Here is a 21,085-nt window from a genome sequence, read left to right as displayed (position 1 = left end):
ATGAACTAGTCGAGCTTAAAGTAAACTCAGTTTTCATTGTCTTTTGCATTCAAATTAGAAGTGCAGACGAATTTTGTTAATTTCTTCAATGACAATCGAAATGAGGAGACAATTGCATTAAAGGTTGTGTCGTCTATAATATCTAATTGGGCAAGCTAAACGATATCTTTTCTTATTTGACTTATCCCATACACATATTTAAGTAGCATAAATCCCATAAGAGTTATAATGATGCGCTGTGCAAAATATCATAAATATCAATATAGAGAGAAGTGTTTTATTTGGTTGTTGTGTGTTTCTTTTTTTGGTTTTTTTTTTTGCAACTTGGTCATTTGGCATTAAATTTTATTGATATAAATTTTATTTTAATGGTCACATTTCAGCAGCCTATGCCAAGTCCAGGCTGGATAACATGAATGTCCTATTTAAAGGATTAACTATGGTGAATTATGAGCGCCACATAATACGATATATGGTTCTATTTTCTGAATTTGTTTCGTTTCTTTTTCTTTTGTTCTTTTTTTTTTGAGTTAATTTTATTTTTATCGTCTAAGGACGTTAGAAAAAGAACGCGCCTGGTTTTTTTAATGGTGATTTATAGAGAGCGAGTAAGAGTGAGGAGTGTAGGCTTAGTTTTTTATGGCCACATCAAAATTGACAAATGGCTAGAAAAGAATTGGCCATTTAGAGTTGCCCAAATCGAAATCGAGAGACTAACGTGTTACATATTAATTGCCCATTATTTATGGCAACATTTTTTGGGAAAGTTGTTCGATTTTGAGTTTAGCTCTAAATTATCCCTTAAAAGAAACTCTTTTTGCTTGTCAATTTTAAAAGTCATTGTGTTTCTTTTTCTTAAGTATTTTCTTCGTTGATTCACTTGATTCATTAGCTCAGACTGAATTTCAACAATCTGAGCAATTATATAACTTCTATCAATATTGAACCACACTAGAAACTAATACAAATTCGAAGGAACGAAGAGGCTACTAAGTCCTACGATACATATTTGTTTCAGGTAATTCTTTGGTGTATCAAAATTGCTCTTAATCACAAGAAGACTGTAGCGGAACCTCGGCGAAGGATTTTTGGTGAATTGTCTTTCATAAAACTTCTCAAATGTCGATATTCACAACCGATATAAGCCCCTTAAAAAGTGATCTCTAAAAGAAAACCAGTAAAACATAATGCATCCATCCATTCGAAAGCATTAAAAACAAACGGTTGACGGTTATTAAGCTCTGATCTATTATCCACAATTTCGTTCATATCTATCCATTAGTAATACATATACTTACGTTATATTGAAGAACTATTGAATTGAAAATAGAAATATACCAACTGAATATCAATTATCCCTTAGATGTACATACATATATGTTGCACAAATTGTTGCTCTAATCCCCCATTCAATCAGTCATTTCCTTACTCTAGACAGCTTTTCTCAACGCATTTCAAGTTTTTATCTGCCACTTGTCAAAAAAATCTATTAGATTTTCTTTTGCCAGCCTATTTTACTGGTAGAAGCAGGAACGGACTACCATCCCCTCCCATTGCAACATACAATCGAATCCAAGAGGAATCCTCATTCATGCACGTTGCCTGCATTTGTAAGTTTGCACATTTGTTTCCCTTTTTTTTTTTTGCCTTTGCCTCATTCTTTCTCTCTCTATTTCTCTTTCTTTGTGAGTTCTCTACATATTTACAATTAATATTCAAGCAACCTTTTCCAGTGACCATACTCACTCCATGACTCCCCCTCTTCTATCTGTATCTCCTGAGTAGTTTTTCTACTTCACGCCCCGCCATTTGATGGGGTGCGAATTGGATATATAAACATATATATTCCGGTTTTTTTTTTGGGTGCGTTGCGAAATGCGAGATGTGGCACATAGATGTGTGGGACTTATCCAGGCAGGGGAATGGAAAAGGACACAGCCGCATTAAGTGTAGACATTATTCATTTTTGATGATGAATTTCCATGTCTCGCATGTCTAGGGTTTTTGCTCCTCTTTCTCTCTCTTTTTTTTGGACTCTGTCTGTGTCCAGTAATAAGTAATAAGTGCAAAGAGAGAAAGAAAAGGAGAAAATGTGGTAAGGCATGGGGCGAGAGGAAGTCACATGAAAAACTTTTAGTTGTGCTGCTGTTTGGCATACAAATGAGTTAAAGTTTCTTTGTGTGAGGGATTTTCCTCTTCTTCCTCTCCAAGAAAATCCAACGAAATTGTTACTTTTATTAAGGGTTTTCCTTCAAGTTCGCCAAATGAAGCCAAAGACATCAAGTAATAAGGCAACTAGAAAAAGTGCTGCTAATTCTTAATATTATTTTGCTCAAAGGATCAGATGAATCTTTTTTGTAAGTAGAATTGGCATAAAGTATGAGATTTATATTTTAACAAGATCTTTTTTTAATATTTTTGGAAATATTGTTAAAAAACAATTTTTTTTTGAGGCAAACTTTTTCTGTTAACTTTTTTCTCTAACAAACCACGAAGAAATCCCAAGGCAACCATCTTTTTTCCCGTCTTTTTTCGTTTGCAAATTCCATGGGCTCTATTTTATCCTGTTAGATCGAATCATAAATCTCCGTTTTTTTTCGTAATGTTTGTTTTTATGCGTTTTCAATGCCAATTTCGAAGACAGAAAAAAAAAAACAGAGAAGAAAAAATAATAGAAAAGCAATTTCCATTTCAACAAACATATAGACAATTCCCTTAGTAGCAGCAGCCACAGCAAAAGCAGCAGCGATTTGACCATTAAAATTATACCCACAGGACAATGGGCATAAAAAAAGAGAAAGAGAGAACAGCAAACGGCATTTGGGAAGGAGCTTGAATATGAAAACGTTTTTAGCTGAAACAAAGTGCAAGGACAAACAAAGTCCTGGCGAAAGGCTCGCACTGTGTGTGTGTGTGTGTGTGTCTGAGGCCAGGCAAAAAGAGTTTTTGGGGGTCACATTTGTGTCTTCTCGTTAACTTCTGTTAGCTCAAATGGGCGAGAGGGCGATGGCAGGAAGAGGTGGAAAGGAAATGGGGTTGCCAGTTTTGCCAGGGGGAAAGGGGCAGTGGTTAGGTGGAACTTGCTTACGTGTTGGCTGGTCATATTTTAGAAACTAATGTGACATTTCGATTATTCGATTGGATTTAATGTGTTTTATGAGTTTTACACGACCATTGCCTCTGTCTCTGTCTCTGTCTCTGTGCGTGTGTGTGTGTAAATGAATGTGATGACATTTCAGGAAAGACGGGAAAGAGGACAATAATCGCCATGGCAATGGAAATGAAATTGCTTGATTCTCAGATAAATTCACGGGGCGTGCGTTATCTCATAAGAACTTCAATGACATTATTGCATTGTCTACTTTTAGGCTACAACAAATTCTTTTTCCCAAAATTCTAGAAGACTATTTTTTAGAGGTATAAAGATATAGTAAAATATAATTGTAATACTGTACATGGATTTTGCTTGCCTACACAAACGGAGTATCATATGGTTCAGAAATAAGTTATCTACTATTGGTAGCTAAATTTTGCACTGTTAGTGTTACGTTTTTGTTCGTTGTTTCAGAATACTTGCAGTATTTTACAGAAAAAAGAAAGTGAAAGTTGAAAACTATCCTCGCGGACTAAAAATATTGCACCCTTTGGATTTGCCTTTCAGGCCTGATCCTAACTGGTATGGCTAGTCAATTGTCTCCTCGGTCTCAGCAGATGACGACTGAAGACCTACGCGATTAACCCTTCTGGGGCTTTGCTTTTTGAATGTACTTTTGTTAATGCCATGTTTTATATGTTTCTCATCGAATTAAAGCATTGTCCAAGTCTGGATAGATTTGAAATATACTTAACAGCAAAATATTTTGTGAAATATTTCAGTTCAATAGTTCATAATATTCATGTAATATTTTTTCCATTGATTGCCAAATTGTGTAAAATATAATCATTTATTTATGAGAAAAGGGAGATGGCAAAACAGATTTTCCCTTGCTTATATTTTCAATGGTTTCCTTTTTTTGTTTGCAACTCAATTTTCAGTTCATTACTTTTCATAATTTTGGTTGACTTGTGTATGGCTGTGTAGGTGGCTTTTACAATTTTTTACAATGTCTGCCACGCCCCTGTCTCCAACTCCTCCTACACACACAAACACACACAAAAAAGAAAACCAACTGTTCGAAAATCCCACGTATCGCAAGGGAAGGGCAATAGAGTTGGGGTTGACTCCAAAATGAAAAAAAACCATTTCATTTTTCAGTTCATGGGGGTTGCTTTTTAGCTCCTTAGGCAGGGCAAATCTAATTGGGCCAAAGTGAGCCATGTTTGACATTTTTGCCCTCTAAAATGTTTGGCAAATGGAAAAAAAAAACCTGACAAAACCGAAAACGTGCTATTTAAATTGTGAAAATCCGCTTACTTATGTTTAAGAACTGAATTTTTGTATCCATTTTATATAAACGAGAATTAAGAATTTTTCTTGTTCTTGTTGTGGAAAATCAAATTGTTGTTTTAAGCCTAAAAGCTACTTAAAGAAAAGCTGCTATAAATGTAAGATGAGGCGCAATTCAAAGAAAGGGAGGGAATGTTACGTATGTATATAAAGAGAAAATCTTATTGAAATGTATTTTAGTCTTGCGAAAATTTATGTATTCAACATAATTTTTTCCCCAAAACTCAACCGAACAAAAATCGATAATATGCAAATATTTTAGGCCGAAACCTCCCCCTTTTCTCACCCACACAAACACACACTCTGATATGGAAACACACACGAGCGTAAAACAAACATAAATGCTCATCGCTCGTCGCTCCTCACGACTCACACACATAAACTAAATAACTAAATACGCATTAGCATCCTGTCGGATTTTCCTTTATTATTGCGGACCGCCGCAAATGCAGGATGAAACGATGTGTGGCAAGAACCGAAATAACAAACATGGAAGAAGTGGTCCAAATGGTAGAGGAAAGAAATAAAACTCACCCACCCACTCAAACAGGATTTAAGAAAATGAAGGGAGGCATTACAGTGATTCAAAATATTAGGAAAATCTATAAATTGTGTACAAAAATACTTTTGAATCTCTCAACTCTTAAGTAATTTGTTATTCCATTACTATGGGCTTCTTTGGAAAGGCACGGCACTGTCCATGCCCATCTCTACTCATGACACATGAATTTCTTTTACAACAACTGGAAGTCACGTTAATTTCTTTTCTTTTCAGTAAAAGAAATATTAAATTTACCTTTCCTTATTAAGAATGATCTTACATGAAAGTTCTAGTAATTTATACATACAGTTTTGACTAAACGCCACTTAGTAGGCTTTTGGGGAAATATGTATAAGCAGCAGAAGGCACACTACGGAAATGTGTGTGATTGTTCACACAATGTTCTCATACAATTCTCATCGGTTATTCACAGCCCGAACCCAATGTTAACTTGTACGTAATATGAGCCCTTCCAAAATTAAAAATATTTTATTTGCGGGGTAAATATTTACTTAAGTTACTCGGGCCCAAAACCCGCTTAAACTACATAAATTTGGTATCAAACGAAAGAGAAAAATTCCACGAGCACTGCCTCAGGTAGCCTTGGCGATTTATTTCGTAGTTTTTGTGTTCAGATTATAAATTCATCGAATTTTCAATTTAGAGTAAAGTATTTGGGTACCAGGGCGGTCAAACAACGCTCCAAAAAATTAGCGTTTGCCAACACTGAAATCTAGCTTTAGCCAATTTTTCCACCTTTCAACACTGAAATCTCGAGTAGCTTAAGTAAATATTTACCGCCGGTGGCCCCATGCATAACAATTGCGTGCCATTCTCAAAGTTCCTATTTTAAACGATTACACAGAAGTGTTGCCGGAATGAAATCTGAGATATAATGGAGACTTTGTGATTGAGGTAATGAATGCAGTATTCAAAATTAAAAGTATATATAGAAATCGAAAAAATAAGGAAAATATAAGGATTTTCATGACAGTGTTGATGTCAATTTATCCACAATTGTAAAAATATTTTCGATAATAAAGAAGCAGTCATATTTAGGGACTAAAACATAAATTTTGAAATTTTGTAAACGACTGAAAAATGAAATTTACTTAAGTAATGAAAAATGAAAATTCGGGATCAGTTGAAGAGTCAGTTGGGAGTTAAATGCTTGACTGACTGGCGGAGCTACTATGCTCGCCTTTTTATAGCCCGCAATCGCAGTGTTGGAAAAATAATTCATGCGCAAGTATTGGAAAATTCAAGTTAAAGTGCTCGATAATAAGTCAAAGCTAGTGCTGTTTAGGCTGTTTTTTTCATTTATTTTAACACATATGAATATTTACTTTCTACTTCTATTTAAAAGAAATTGGCATTCTTGTTGATTGTTGTCCCACTGTTGCTCCGAAGAAATTCTTACAGTTGGCAACACAACAAAAATTCAAACGAAACGTGTGTATGCAGAGTGTGCGACTGAAGGCATTATTAATAGAAGAATGTTGGCACACACAGATACAGACACACACACAGGCAGGGACAGAGTCCCTCATACATATGCACGCGAAAAGGATATAAAAGCAATAAGGACATTCATCTTCATAATTATGGACAGACGAAAGGGAGCTAAGCTAAGAAATTCAAATGAAACGAGAAAGTTTTGCATATGCCATCCACTCTCTTTCTCTTTCTCCATCCATTTCTTACTCGTGGAAATGGCAGCTAAACTTGGACACTGGTCACCCCAATGAACGTTAGTTTTGGAAATGCAATCAAATGGAAATATGTATACGCAAAAGCCATGGGGCCCGATACGCTTCACTGAATATCCATGGAACTGGCTCTTGCAGTTTCTAGGATTTTTCTCACTAATTACGCAGAAAGCATGTTCCTGAATTTCATTTTCCCTTCGTTTCTTCTTGTTGCAATTTAAATGAAGCGAGGGTGTTGGGTATGCAATCTTCAAAGAACAGCCCCAGACGAACGATGGCCGTTTGAATTAATTCTAATCCCAAACACGTTCCAATAGCGGTAGGAGGGGTCAGATGGTCAGCTGGTGGAGGGTTGCCGATCATTAGCGTGATTTCTTTTTGCTTCGACAGGGATACAATGTCGTATCAATGGAAAGGAAAATTCAAGGCTGAGAAAATCAACGACAAACTCCAGCGATTTACGAAAATGGTAAGGTAGGAATCTCGTTTTCTTACACATACATATGAGCATTTCGAATACCCATTTAGAAGGAGTTGGCCAGGGCTTACGCAGAATTGCAACAAAGTCTCAAATTAACAAACTAAAAGATTTAAATTCAGAAGGAACCCGCTATGCGTATTGCGGAAAGAATACATATATAGACGAAGCAAAAATAATATAAAAAGAAAAATTAATCATGTGAATGAACATGAATCATTCACAGTTCCGAACAGCAATTGTTATTAGCTTTTGGAATAAAAAGGAATATTGAATATTATTTCAAATACCCATTTAGAAGAGTTGCAAAAATGTCTGAAATTAACTAAAAGATTTAAATTCAGAAGGAACCCGCTATGCGTATTGCGGAAAGAATACATATATAGACGAAGCAAAAATAATATAAAAAGAAAAATTAATCATGTGAATGAACATGAATCATTCACAGTTCCGAACAGCAATTGTTATTAGCTTTTGGAATAAAAAGGAATATTGAATATTATTTCAAATACCCATTTAGAAGGAGTTGCAAAAATGTCTGAAATTAACTAAAAGATTTAAATTCAGAAGGAACCCGCTATGCGTATTGCGGAAAGAATACATATATAGACGAAGCAAAAATAATATAAAAAGAAAAATTAATCATGTGAATGAACATGAATCATTCACAGTTCCGAACAGCAATTGTTATTAGCTTTTGGAATAAAAAGGAATATTAAATATTAAAAGTATATGTGGAAGTCGAAAAAATAAGGAAAATACATATATGGAATTTCATAATAGAGATTTTGGGGTAATCGAGGTGATTATGATTTATCCTCAATTTTAAAAATATTTCGGGACGAAAACATGATTTTTCAATCTTTGTAAACGACTTAAAAATGGAAGTTATAAAAAAAAGGAAAATTTCGGATCAGTTGAAGAGTCAGTTGGGAGTTAAATGCTTGACTGACTGGCGGAGCTGCTATGCTTGCCTTTTTATAGCCCGCAATCGCAGTGTTGGAAAAGTAATTCATGCGCAAGTGTTGAAAATCGAGACAAAGTCAGTGCTGTTAAGGGAAAAATGAATTTAAGCAGTTTAGGTGTTGTTAGGAGATAATTTTACAATTTTATTATGTTTTGTTATCGATATTCGCTAGTTTTAAAAAAAAAATTAAAATTGAACAAAGTGAGTTTAAGATTCGATAGATTATAATTATCAGCTTATTGTTAAAAATGCAACATATTCTGGTTCTGGATTCCAGGAATTCGATGGAGCTACCCTCGCATCTTCTATTTAAAAGTAATTAAAGCGACCAATTCGTGCGCCTGGCGGGTATCATGCAAATTTATTAAAGTGTGAAATATTGCAAATGCATTCACGGCATTACCAAGAGTCTAGAGACAAGACACCCAGTGGTGGGTCCGACCAGACAAGACCAATAAATTAACACTCTATTTTACTATATTTCACTACAGTTTTTTTTTTCCTTCTCTCTTTATTAATGTTTGCATGCAAACTGAAAAAATGGAAATAAGTTATGCATAAAATAAATTTCATTTTTATGGCATGAAAATTTTGCAGAATTCAGGGAAATAATAAAATAAAGTTTACCAGAAACTATGTACATATGTATGTATGTATGTATACTATGCTTGCATAGTAAAAAGAGGTTTAGTCAAGCAAATGCACAGTGGTCACTCGTTTAAGATCAACTTCTTGATTCTTGACTAACACTATTCACTATACATGTACATGTATTAATTAAGTGCCTAGTCAAATAAATTTAAGTTTTCTTACATCCACAACTTGTCATGGCAAATAACAACCATCAATCGATTACCCATTCATATTAATCTAATAAAAAAAATAATCGATTAATCAAAGAGTGAGATGATAGAATCTCGGAAAGGTGTCACAAGTTAACCGATTATTTTGTATCAAATGTTTAATCGTACCATCACTATCCATAACTCCGCCTTTAAAAATGACCCATCCGATAAATGCTTATACCATAACAGTTATAGTACAACATTTGCACTTTAAAGTCAAAAGATGGATCTTGAATTACTTTAGCGAAAAACTTTCGATTGTTTTGTTATTACTTTTAGATAAAAGTGTGTCCCAGTGTGTCCCATATGAATTAATGGCAACATCAGGCATAAAAAAGCACCTTTTTTCAACAGAATAAGAGTCATGCATGGAGTAAAATTGTGAGAATAAAGTTTATTCAATAAACCCTTCAAAAAGTTCGAAGAAAAATGTAAATCCATTTGAAAACATAAAGCATTCCATTAAGTCTTTAGTTGGAAAGGGTATTTTAAAGTCTGATGTTTAAAATTACAGTCGAGCCGCTAAATCGAAACCTCATTATTTTGTAAAAAACTGCTGGTCATTTGAAAAACCTCTTCGAATTATCGAGACTCAACTGTATTTTGTATTCTTCTTCTTCAAGTATACTCTTGTTAAGCCGTTAATCTGAAACTTTAATCTGTTAAACCGGCAATAAGTTCCAGCATTATGCAAAATAGCTGACAACTCTTCTCATCTTACGCTATATCATTAACCATAAGCAGATATCTTTAAACACGCCCTTCTTTATCTTTTCATATTGCTGCTGTAACGAAAACTCACGCAAAGCCTAACTAGACTAACCGATTAAATTATCTACCTTAAAACATGTTATTATCTTCACCATAATCACATGTTTTACTTGCTTCTAATTTAATAGCATAAAATTTATTTAGTATGTATTAACCAAGAAAACGAGAAAGAGCAAAAAGACTACAACAAATTCGATTTTAATGTGTTTATTAACGAATAGGATTAAGTCTGAACTAACTCATTCCATAGTAACTCTGTCCATTTGCATGCTTTTGGCCCATAATCATCCAGTTGAGTGATCTCTCAGGGTCTATTCTTAAAGAGAAGTGCAAATTTGAAACATGTTCTTTGCCCATTTTCCATATAAATAATAATCTATTCGATTTGCATGTTAAAGTTAAATTTACCTGACAATCCATTAAAAATTAACATTATTAACCAACAAGCAATTTTAATTTTCTTTTGCCATTTAATGTCTTACTTTCAGTAATAAAGAAAGAGGAGGAAAACTCCTCAACTTGGGCGGTCTAATGACATGTTCCTGTAGAAATTTTCCCATTGTTTAGGAACCTTTTGCCAAATGCATGACAAATAACGATTCTTTAGGAAATTTATGTAAACTGTTAATGAGAATCTTAAAAATCTTTTTTTTCTTCAGAAATGGATAGAATTCTAAGTTCTTCTTGTTAAATTTTAATGTAGAGAAAACTACATCCATTCATAGATTTTCAATTCAATTTTTTATAAGTAACTCGATTATTTATTTAATGTGCATTTTTTTCTATGGTTCTGTTTCCAATTGAATGTAAATATATGGATATCAATTTATCAAAGTCTTAATATAACCTGTAAGTAAACATTTTCAAATTGTTTCAGCATTTTTCTTTTACTTACAAAAATTTAGCATTTTTAATTGCATATTCCACTACAATCCTATAAGCAAACTCTTGGCCTAGTGGTTTACCATAAACCACAAATAAATCTTAAAAATGTTATAATAAATGAGAAAATTATATGACCAAAGTAAATAAATCAAAATTTTTGCAGTTGGCCCAACAAAAGACTTGGGCAACGAACGTGAAAGAGTTGGCAGCGAAGCAAACAAAAAAATAATAGTGACTTAAATATGTATAAATTTTTACCAAATTATTGTAGTTTTTACTTATATATATATTTGATTAAGTTTTTTTTTTTTATAATTCAACTTTATGAGTTATGCTGAAAAGTAACAAATTGCTGACGAGTAACAAAAAAAAACAAACTCGAGTGCACATCTAAGTTTAGTTGCAATTTCTATACTCTACTTATAAAACTCTTAAACGTATTATTTAATAAGCTAAGATAAGCGGCCAGAAAGGATACTCATGCAAATAGAGTTTAGGATCTGCTTAAGAAATAATTGTTTCTGAGGTCAAGATGCGAGTAGAGCAATCCTAAAAATATTTTTTTCAAATGTTTGTACTAGATTTTTTTTTTCTCTGTCTTTTCAGATCTTGACCTAAAATATATTCCAGAAAAGAGAGATTTCCTTGAATTAAGATTAAAACAAGATTAAGGCGTTCCCTAAATAGTAAAACAATGCAAGGGTTGTACCAAAAGGATTAAGGCCTTTTTTGTAAGGGTATAAATAGCCCGAAAAAATGTGTATTATATTAAATAAAGTGCAGTTTTGCGTATCCAATAGGCAAGTGGCAGGTAACTCATTTCCTTGTTTTGCTTTGGGCATTTTATAGTTAGAAGAACTAAGTAACTAGTTTTTTTCAGTAGTCAAACGTCAACAGAAAAACGAAAGAAAAAAAACTAAAACCAAAAGCAAAAAAAAAAAAACCTAAAATTTAATGAGCTTAATTAACAACACGCTCAGGCGTCTTTTCTTGAAATGATATCATTGCATGGTCGCTGCGGCTGCATTACTTGATTTTTCGCCTTCTTTTTGGAATTGTGCATTTTTATTGCCACTTTAAGGTAAAGATGTTGCTAGTGTTTTTTTTTTTTGTTTGTTAAGTTTTTAGTTATAATTTTTACTGCCAATGCATGTCTGATCTACTACAATTAAATTTGTTGCACTCGCTGCACAAAATGCATAAACAGTTTGCCCAAGTTGCAGTTTGCCTCTGTTCACAAATTGGCACGCAAATTGTTATAATTTTTTTTGCCTCCTTGTTGTATTTATTTGTTTAACTGGTATTTATACTTATATATTTGCATTTTATTGCTCTGCGGTTATTAAGTTTTGGGCTATAATTACTAAAAATTGAAATAAAAAAAAATTCATAAATATTCCCGAGCGAATAAGCAGCGAAATATTTCACCAACATAAAAATTAACACGAAAAAATGTGTTAAAAAATGTTTATTTAAATAGAAATCAATTCGACAGCATAAAGTTGATTAATTGGAGTAAATTACTTGAGGATCACAAATGGAGAAGGCAGAAGTAATCTTAACTGAAATATACTTATAAACCGAACAATTGTTTGGGAAAGTCTAGGCTCGATTTAGGAAGAGAAACGTTCTGATTCCAGCAGATAACCAAAACGAAGACTTAACAACAACTTTTAGTCCTTAAAAAACCTGAGAAATAGGAAGAATTAGGCACGAAGGAAAACTTAGCGGTGATCTCTGTCTAATAGATTTCTGATCCAGTTTAAGTAAAAAGCTTAACTGTTGAAGAATGTCGGCTAGTAAGTAGCTCTTTATAAAAGTCTGTTGTCTTGTAAAAAACGTCATTTCCACCCTTTCTTGTAAAATTGTTTTTATCTTTTGAATGCAATATCTCTTCCAACTTTTTTTTTATCAGTCTTCCTATTAATTTTGTAACTTTTAAGCAAAGTTTAATCCAAATTGGTGTAATCCATGAAATGAGTTTGTTAGTATCCAGCTGTTAATATAATCCAAATATTAAGTAATCCGATGAATGGTATTCCAAGGATGAAGGGCAGCCGAACCGAGTTTCTAGGCAAACAATAAACGATTGAGGAAAAGTCTCTTTGTGCCATGGCCTTTTATACGAATCAGTGACTTTCCAAGAGCTTCAGTTTTCCCACTTTTTAAAAGTGGGAGGAAAAATTTGAATATGCGCACAACATCAAAAACTGGAAGGTGAATGCTTTTTTTTACTACATTACTTTTTTAGAGGGTGGTTTTGGAAGAGGGGATTCGACAAATCAACCCTTTGACAGCGAAAAAAAAAAAACAGAATTGTTAAAAAGCATAGATTTACCCCTTTCTTACCCCTTTTTATGGTTGCCAGCTATATTTAGATCAAAGTGTTGTCAAATTTTGCAAAGGCCTTGCCATCTATATAAAATATTTAGTTCAAGGCGTTGCCATTTGTTTTTAGTTCAAGGTATTGCCACATGTTAGTGTTTATTTTTTGTCATCTGCCTCTTCATTATTATTATATTGTATTCTATTTGCCAAATATGCAACAATTGGCAAAGGCCCAAGCCAAAGTTGTGTGCTGTCAATCAAAATGCAAATATTTTACCTCATTAAAAACATACAAAACACACTGCAAAAGATTGTGGGGAGGGCGGAGAGAGAGAGAGAATATAAATACATAAACAAAAATGCCAAGCGAAATAATTTACATTTTCCAACAACAATTAATCGAATCGCAAACCCAAGAGACACGCAACAACAAACAAAAAAAAAAAAACCAGAAAAGAAATCTGGTGACAAAAAATGCCTGCAAAAACAATTGACATGAAGACCAACTAGAGATGAGAAACGACCAAAGTTCTACTCTTAACCAGAACGAAAAAAGTAAACTAAAATTTAGTAAGTATTTTAAAAAGTTTTTACTTAAACTTAAAAGTGTATTTTTGGAACAAAAACTCAAATTATTAATACAACAGAAGAAGTTCTAATTTTTTCACCCAATTTTTCTTGATTTTCAAGTATTCATCTATAACAATTTTAGACAAATATCGTGTGGCTTTTTTCTTGTGAAAACTCTAATTGAATCCAAGAAAGCCAAGTATAACAAAATATGGCCCATAAACTAATTATTTTTAAGCTTCATTTAATTTATTAAGAATTGATGGTCTTTTAACAAAATTTGGCTGCAAGATTTAGTCATTCGGCCAATTTACGGTCTCACTGTCCCATCACTGAGAAATGGCAGCAACTTGCATCTGTTGGACTTCAACTGCTTACTTCAGCTGTGGCATCGACGTGTCGTTTGTCGTTTTCAACGGTTTTTACACGATTTGGTCAAAAACGTCAAAGTGACTGACAGCTAGCTGACTGCCTACCTGCCCGATCTCAAGCCTCAGGCCGAGGACAGAACTGAACACTCAACACTCAACTCTCGACTCAAAATCAATTGCCATGTCTCGCGCCTCAACATTTGATTTTGAGTTCAATTTTTCTTTATTTTTTGTTTGTGTTTTGCAGCTGTTTTGTAGAAATCAATTTTGCCTTTTGAATAATTTGCCAAGTATTCGTTATTCATTTGTTGCTGCTGCTGCTTTTCTGCTTATTAACTTAACCAATAATAATTGCCTTTGCAATACGATAAAATTTGCATAATTATTTAGAAATCACGAGGTTAGATTAGTCAGTTAGTTAAGTGGGGCCATGTGATTAAAGCGTTTCAAAGGTGAGCTAAGGCTAAAACAAATGTTGCAAATTAAAACGAAAGCTTCATGTGTTTGAAACTATATTCGGATTTCCAAATTGTATTTCAATTTGACAAGCAACAAATACATGTATGTAATAGCAATTTAAAATTTATTCACTGTGAATATTTTTTTAATTAGTAAAATTCAACAATCACGTTCATTTCTTTGAGTTGATTTCTTCAAACATATTTAACATAAACTATTTCATTTTGGGTATTGAGTTGAGTATAAAACCATCTTAAGACCTCAAAATATTATTAAAAACTTTCTTTCTTAGATAAGTTCTAATTTTAAATGAAACTTTTTATCAAATTGCAATCAAATTTTCATTTAAATTTCTTATAAAACTTTATAAAGAATCCTTTGATCACATAGTTCAAGGAATTTCTAGGAAACAACTGGACTTTGGCTAAGAAATCTAGATCTATTATGACTTGATTCACAATAAATTGAATAATAAATATGAGTAATTCACATCATGATGATCACTTTAAAAGGAATTTTGTAAATGCTAATGGAAAAGTCTAGTCAACTTATAGCACATTGTTTGTCTGGGTCATCTTAAAAAAATTTGCACAACAAAATTTCCATTTTCAATAAGAGAAAAAAAATCGGTTTGAATAATCAAACGTCATGCCATAAATGAGTCAAGGTTTTTGAATTCTATGTTAACAAAAAACTGAATGAATTTAAATATGCGTCAGCTACTGGATACTACTGGAGCCGTCCCCATGGAATCGTTTGTCGGCACCTTTTTAAGATACTCTCAAAGCCCATTCGATGATGACGCCCCTTTTGACCAACCAGTCCATCATGGTGCTTAAAAGGGAATTCCTTTGCAATATATTTTTGCGCTTATTTCAGATTTTTAAATACTGTAATTTGCTACTGGGACGAGCTAATTTGATTTCAATGAAAAATTTATGAAAAATCATGCAACTAATTAGTCCTTGAAATCCTTTTAAGACAACATTGCCAGGGCAATTAGCCCGTAGCCATGATGATGATGATGATAATTGTTTATGAACAATTATGGCAATTTATGCAAACATTTTTGTTGCTGTTGCAATTGAGATTTGTCATTGGTCATTGGTGAATGTTGTTTCTCGAGTATTAACATTTGGAATGTTTCTCAATCTCGCTTTGTTGTAGTTTGTGTTTTGTCTGATTTTGGATATTTAATTGAAAGTCGAAATACTTATGCAAATTATGCAATTGCAACAAACGAACAAGCAAGAGCCACCCTAACGAGATTCAGCGATTTGCATAGAATGAAGTCAAATCAAGTTGGCTTAAAGGTCTCGTTTCCGATTTGGCTAACTGATTTGCATGGCTCGGACAACAGGCCATAAATTGTGAGATCACAAAGAGAGTAGAGTTTTCGGTAAACTTAACAATTTTCTTGCTTTTGTTTAAATAATTTACAAATTAAAGAGACGGAAATTACATTAAAATGAGTGAAAATGTGGCAAAATACGCATAAAGAAAAAGGCCTCCAAAGCAAACGAACAAAACCAACGGAGATGCCTTTCCAAGAAAGCCAACCAGTTGGCTGTTGGCTTCTGGCTTCTGGTCGACTGCATCATCTGATGCTATGTGATGTGATGCTGATGCTGCTGCTGACTGATGTTAATAAGGCGTCTCATAAATTATCAAGGCGAAAACGTGCTGAGAGACAAAGAAGTCGCCACTGAAGCTGCCAATGGCCAATGAAAAGATTAGAGATGACAGCGTGCTCAAGATCAAAACAAGGAATCGTGTCGGAACTTTCGCAAGTGGTTGAAATGCTCAAAAGATCTGAAAGGACAGGACAACGATCAGCTGTAAATGAAATATAGTACACTTTTTTTAAATTGTCATACTTCCTATATCACGGGGTAAACTTCTTCACTTGGACATCTCTAGTTTAGTCTTTGGTCATCCTACTTCAACCGTTTCCTTTTCTCTTTCTCTCTTGTTGTGGCTCTGGCTATCTCAGTTTTCCCTCTTCCTGGTCGTAGCATCTTCCTTCGATTTGTTGTTGTTGTTGTTGTCTTCGACATATGCAATGGCGCGCAATACACACAAAAAAATTTACATTGCATTTATACGGATGCGAAATGCAAGACAAGTTCAGCCGCAAAAGCCGCGGCAGATGATGATGATGATGATGGCAATGATGATGAGATGCCCGCTGCGGGTGGAAGGGGATGGCGAGGTGGGGTTTGTGGAGAGGTGGGGGAATTGTACCACTATTAACGTGACAATTTGTGATTTGTGCTGCAGCTCTTTGGTATTTAGAATTTCTTGGACACAGCAAGAGCAAGCATCCTGTTCCAGCTTGTACAAACAAACAAACAAACAAAAAAAACATTTCAAACCATCCAAGAGAGAAGAAAATGTCGCCGAGAGTTGATGATGACGATGACTGCATTTAGATTACAGAATTATTTAAAATATTTTATTAACAACAAGCCAGAGGTGGGGCAGAGACGCCAAGAGCGGGGGGTAAGTTAAATGCCAGCTGTGCATGGTTAAAGTAGCCGAGTATTAATTATACAAAATTTATACGGCAGAAAAACGTTCAAGAAATCTTTGCCTGTAAAAAATGAGAACAGCGCCATCTAGCAGACACTTAATGGAAGTACATATGTGTTTTGCAGGGGTTGGAAGGGTTCTAAAAAAACAGCAGAAAAAAAGGCTTAGGGGAATATGTTAAATACAATCACTGGAAAGAAATAAAGGGTTGAATGGGCCATTCCATTTTTTAAGGCAAAGGGTTGCACTTTTTTCTATCAAGATCTAAAATTTAGTATAATTTTGTCCATCAAAGAGAAAAGTTTTGAGCGTTCGAAAATAATGGAGAATACATTTAACAATTTTAAAATTTATATTAAAAATGTTTCTGGACATATGGAAATTCACTTTACCAATTCGGATTCTGGCAAAGTTGCCTAACTTTTTGCTTAAACTGTGAGTATGTATTAAAATAAAGAAAAGGATGGCCAGACTTTGGGCAACGCATTTGAGGTCTAATTCAATTGGTTAAATAAATTTTTAAAATAAACAATTGATTAATATTAGAATACAATCAAAGATCTGATGAAAATATTACATAAGTTTACAGACGATGGTGAAATTCGTTTATTTAGATATTTTCGCGAAAAGCTGGAAAATGCAGAGACATTGTCAATTCGGAGCTTCACTTTTAGCGTGAACTAGTGTTAACTTAAAGTGGGTTCTACCAATTGTTATTTAGAAATTAACATGAGAGTTCAATCAAAGCTAATACAACTAGTTTCGGGTCACCTGGTTATAAATAAATCAAAGAAAGAGTTAATTTTTCATCTTTGTTGACCAATCAATTGCATTTTCCACGCTTTTCGCATCAATATTCAAAAGGAGCTATAAGTTTAGCTTGCCAAATTGGCAACAATCTGTCAGATACATTTCATAAAGTCACAAAAAAAAAAAAAAAACTCGACACTAGCCTCACAATTTAGTGGAGGAAAAAAAACCGATAGAAAATTGCTTGATGAACACGTTTCAATTGCAGTTGCCGTTTGCCTCTCGATTGGCATGTTCGATGTCATGTACTCAGAGTCAGTCAACAGACGGGACAAGAGGAGGTGAGGGAGACGATTACGGCCACCAGAAGAAGAAGGAGGAGGGAGGATGAGGAGCCGTTTGATGAAATCGATCATTTTCCCACGATCGATGTGTAAACCATTGGCAAGTCTCAATGACTAACTAACTAAATACGAGTACAAAAAAAAAAAAAAAAAAAAAATAAAAAATGAAAAGAAAGAAACGGCAACAACTTGACCAATAGCCACAGAGACATTACTTGATTTGTATGTGCTGCTATGTAAATGCTATAAAAGGATTTTGATTACGCCAACTAGACAAGAGACACATGAGAGATATGTACATGAAAGAGTCATGAGAGAGAACACATGGGACACATGAAGCAGGGCAAGAGGTGTCTTTCAATTCCCCAAGGCGGAAACCTTTTGCAGCATGACTTTAAATTTCTTTTCCTCTTCCTCTACCATTGTGTGTACTTATATGTATATATCTGTTTGCTTTTTTTTTGATTCGGCTTTATTCTAATTAGCGTTGGGCTACTGATTCTTCATCTTCTGGTCTTACGCCATGACTTGACATTTGTTATTTGATCGATACCCTACAACCAATGAGAATGTATCTCAAGATGGAAGTGATGAATTCCAATTTATAATTGGAAAATTACTAAAGAACTAAATGATTCTCTCTCACTTGGATAGGGTAACTTAAAGTCTTCATCATTATAGTCTTGCTTCGTTTTTGTCATGTTTTCTATTTGTCTAATTTGTCAGCTTGTCTCCTAACTGAAACGGAAATGATCGAGCAAAACCTTTCAAATCAATTTGAGGTTGAGTTTGATTCCACTGAATTGATTGAAAGCGTGGCCAAGCACAAATATTTAAATTGATCTCCCTCCGGACCCTTCTCATCACTTCTTTATTTATTCCATTTTGAGCTCGTGTTCAAACAAGTCCGAGTTTAATTAACCTAAACTCTTGCTGATTATTGTTTATTTTGTTATCGATACGTGTCAAAGCATAGCACAACAGAGTTTTGAAGCGTGTGCGGATTCAAGTGTCAGCTTAAAAATGAGAGTGGATAAACTATAACAAACCGAATTGAATTGATGTCAAGTCTTAAGAGTTTTGAAATTTTTGACAATTGTAATTCATTTAATTAATAAGCTGTTTTAATATTTACCTCAGTGGATTTTTGTGTATTTGCCGGCCATGTAAAATATTTATAGGAAACCCTGAAGATATTCAAATCATCTATCTTAATCTTCTTCAAACAGTCCGAAGTCAAGTACTCAACAGTTTAACGTATTGTTGCGTAATATCCGACTCTTAATCTTATAAGTAAGATTATTAAACCGCAGATATGTAGGTCCGAATATCTGAGAAACTGAACTAAAACAAGTTGAGAATTACAACCGTAAAACTTACAAAATAAAACGTAATACTTATTTACGACATTGGAATCAAAAGATTTTGAACTTCAAACATTTGAGAAAGAATTTGAGCTTCAAATCCGAAAATTAATTAATAAAATAGTAAAACTTAGGTTTCAGATTGAGATGAGTCTTTAAGATTGGATTTTATTTCCAAGTCTTTTAACTTTAAAATAGTAATAAAGAAAGCAAAGAATTCGTTTTTTTTTTTTCTACTATAATGCTTTAAAAGTAGGCTTTCACATAAGTTTACAGTTTCAAGGTTTATTTTTTCCAAATTTTAATTTTTATATTGTTTCTATTACTTTTCCTTTTTCAATCTTAATTTAAAACATTCAACAATTTTGTTTCTCAATGACAGACAACATTGGCAATGCTAATTTTATTTCAACATTTGGTTTTTATAGATAGATTTTGCCACACCTTATAGAGGATTGCCTTGTAATAGAATTTTTTGGTTTAGATATAATATATTTCGCTCGATTTGGTCAAGATTTTATTAATTTTTAATTAAGTTTTTTTTTTCTGATCTATACAATTATGATATTTCGATTTCTGCCTTAACACATTCCCAGACGACATGCCCAAATAAGGATTAAATGGATTAGAGGAAATAGTGAAATGGAAAAAAAAACAAACTGCCACCTGAAGGATTGGATACAAAAAACTTGATATAACCAAACAGAAATTATTATGCACTCACTCAAAGCAATTACTCGCCAATTGTAGGAGAATGAGAGAACGTTGGGATTGGCCATGGATGGCAGGATGGGGCGCAGATGGAAAAAAGTTGTTTCAAATGAGGCGATAATCCAGTTGACTGGATCTTCTTCGTCTGGATCGCAAGCATCAAACGGCAACCAAAACGGGAGACGATGTCTGCAGCAAGTCAGCTAGTCGATGATTATTTTTATTATAATTGCACGTTTATTGGCGTGAGGAAATGTCAAGCGATTGCTCGATCCCCCATGGATCGAACCATGGAACGGTATTGATTGGTGAGAGGTGAGTGCATAAAATTTCATAAGCAAAAATCAGACAACAATTTCGTTATTTTCCAGATTGCAACTTCAACTCGTAGACGGACTCTGAAACATTGTGCTAATGACGACGACACCTTTAACAACACCTTCTCCCCGCGTTTTGCCTCTCTCTACACACTTCTCTCCTCTCCGCGTTACTAACATCTACAAACATCCCACTAATTTTGCCATATATAGCCAAAGTGGTACAAAACATTTGGTCGTGCCAAGGCGGACGAACGTCCAAACGGCTTCGATTCGATATTGTGGAACGTTTTGCTTTTGCTTTAATTTTGTTCTCTTGTTGCATTTGTTGCCCCACACAAAACGACAACAACAAACAAACTTGGCGCTTGTCGTACAACATTTTTTGCAACTCTCGAATGCATCGCCATCGGCCAGCATCAGCATCAGGCAGCAACTTATTCCATTTGTGCTATATAGTATAAGGATTCAACTGATTTCTAGCTATTTTCAAAGACTTTATGCCGACTCAAACCCACGAAGCGCAAGCACAAAAGAATTTTTAAGCCAACAAGTGCAAAACCTTAAAAAAAATACCTATAGAAACGTTCCCAAGTACATAAATAAAGTAGTTCCTTTTTCATTTACTTTGTTTTTTAGATCCATGTCACTATTTTAAAGTTTAGTTTTGTCAGAATTTAAATTTAAATTATGGGA

At 33.9% G+C, this 21,085-nt stretch overlaps 1 long non-coding RNA gene across 2 annotated transcripts; it reads left to right on the top strand.

Annotated features, from left to right (window-relative positions):
• Positions 1–13,124: 13,124 nt before the first annotated feature.
• LOC137581370 (uncharacterized) lies at positions 13,125–20,974 on the top strand. 2 transcript variants are annotated; one of them, XR_011033125.1, is made up of 3 exons: positions 13,125–13,541; positions 19,958–20,387; positions 20,444–20,974. It is a non-coding gene; the product is annotated as an uncharacterized lncRNA (long non-coding RNA). The 2 variants fall into 2 exon arrangements; XR_011033126.1 differs by lacking the exon at positions 13,125–13,541 and adding an exon at positions 19,724–19,823.
• Positions 20,975–21,085: the final 111 nt, after the last annotated feature.

Source organism: Drosophila tropicalis, unplaced genomic scaffold, assembly GCF_018151085.1.
Source record: "Drosophila tropicalis isolate 14030-0801.00 unplaced genomic scaffold, ASM1815108v1 contig_845, whole genome shotgun sequence".
NCBI lineage: Eukaryota > Metazoa > Arthropoda > Insecta > Diptera > Drosophilidae > Drosophila > Drosophila tropicalis.
The sequence above is the reverse complement of the archived record's forward strand: the minus strand, read 5'-3'. Positions and strand labels throughout refer to the sequence as shown.